Here is a 963-nt window from a genome sequence, read left to right as displayed (position 1 = left end):
ATACGACGCAGGAAGTGCTCTTCCTTCCCACCAACTTAAGGAGACCTATGTGTACAAATAATACAAGTAATACCAGACCGAGCGACACCCCCGATCTAAGAATACCAGATGAGACGAACAGCCTAGTAGCCAATGACATCGCGAGCCGTCGTGACACAACGCCCAGGGAAGCCTTGCCCCAGCCTGGACGGTCTGCTAGGCTGCAACTTCGCAACCTTCAACGACGAGAAGCGTCTTGAAGAAAACTTCCTTCAACCAATGGCGGGAGCGCATTGCGCCACCGGCCAATGAAAACGCAGCTAGCGGTTGAACCCCTGCTGACCTGCCGCTATATTGAGTAGATCTTGACAGCACCAACAGTCTGCTCCGATCCACTGCCGTGATCATGCTCGGATGATACCGAAAGAAACGTTGGCCACTATATTAACTTATATTTTGACCTATTTTTTTCATTTACTGTAACAAATAAATAAATTTGTAACAATTATCCCTGAAATTGACTGCTCCTGATGAGTAATATCGGCGCAATACTCGCCAGTTGTATTAGCAGAGAGAAAGCTATTATTAGAAAAATAGAGAAGACTATTTACAAGTTGAATGCAGCTGATGCAGCAATATCTTTCAATAATAATAATAATAATAATAATAATGGAGAAACAAATCCATAGTTATTTAAGTACATTTATTTATCAGACTGATAAGGGGAACCGAACAGATTCCCGAAAGCTATCCTTGCTGTTTTTAAATTTAAATATATGTACATTTACATAACTGTGGATTTGATTCTCCATTTGAAGACTCGTGCTACTATGAAGATTTTTTAATAATAATAATAATAATACTTACCCCTGGAAGTGTGCGCTTCTCGTGCAGTGCGTTTTGTGCGTTGAGTGCAGCCTCCCGGGTGCAGTAGGTCAGGAACGCACAGCCTGAAAAGTAATAATAAAAACGATTTAGTGACTA

The 963-nt window shown here is 41.5% G+C and overlaps 1 long non-coding RNA gene across 1 annotated transcript in view; it reads right to left on the bottom strand.

The window, feature by feature from the left end:
- Positions 1 to 837: 837 nt before the first annotated feature.
- The window catches only part of LOC135208214 (uncharacterized), a 128,144-nt gene continuing 128,018 nt past the window's right edge, over positions 838 to 963 (bottom strand). Inside the window, exon 3 of the long non-coding RNA XR_010313131.1 lies at positions 838 to 929. This is a non-coding gene — a long non-coding RNA (uncharacterized LOC135208214). The remainder of the gene's footprint in view (positions 930 to 963) is intronic.

Source organism: Macrobrachium nipponense, chromosome 35, assembly GCF_015104395.2.
Source record: "Macrobrachium nipponense isolate FS-2020 chromosome 35, ASM1510439v2, whole genome shotgun sequence".
Taxonomy (NCBI): Eukaryota; Metazoa; Arthropoda; class Malacostraca; order Decapoda; family Palaemonidae; genus Macrobrachium; species Macrobrachium nipponense.
The sequence above is the reverse complement of the archived record's forward strand: the minus strand, read 5'-3'. Positions and strand labels throughout refer to the sequence as shown.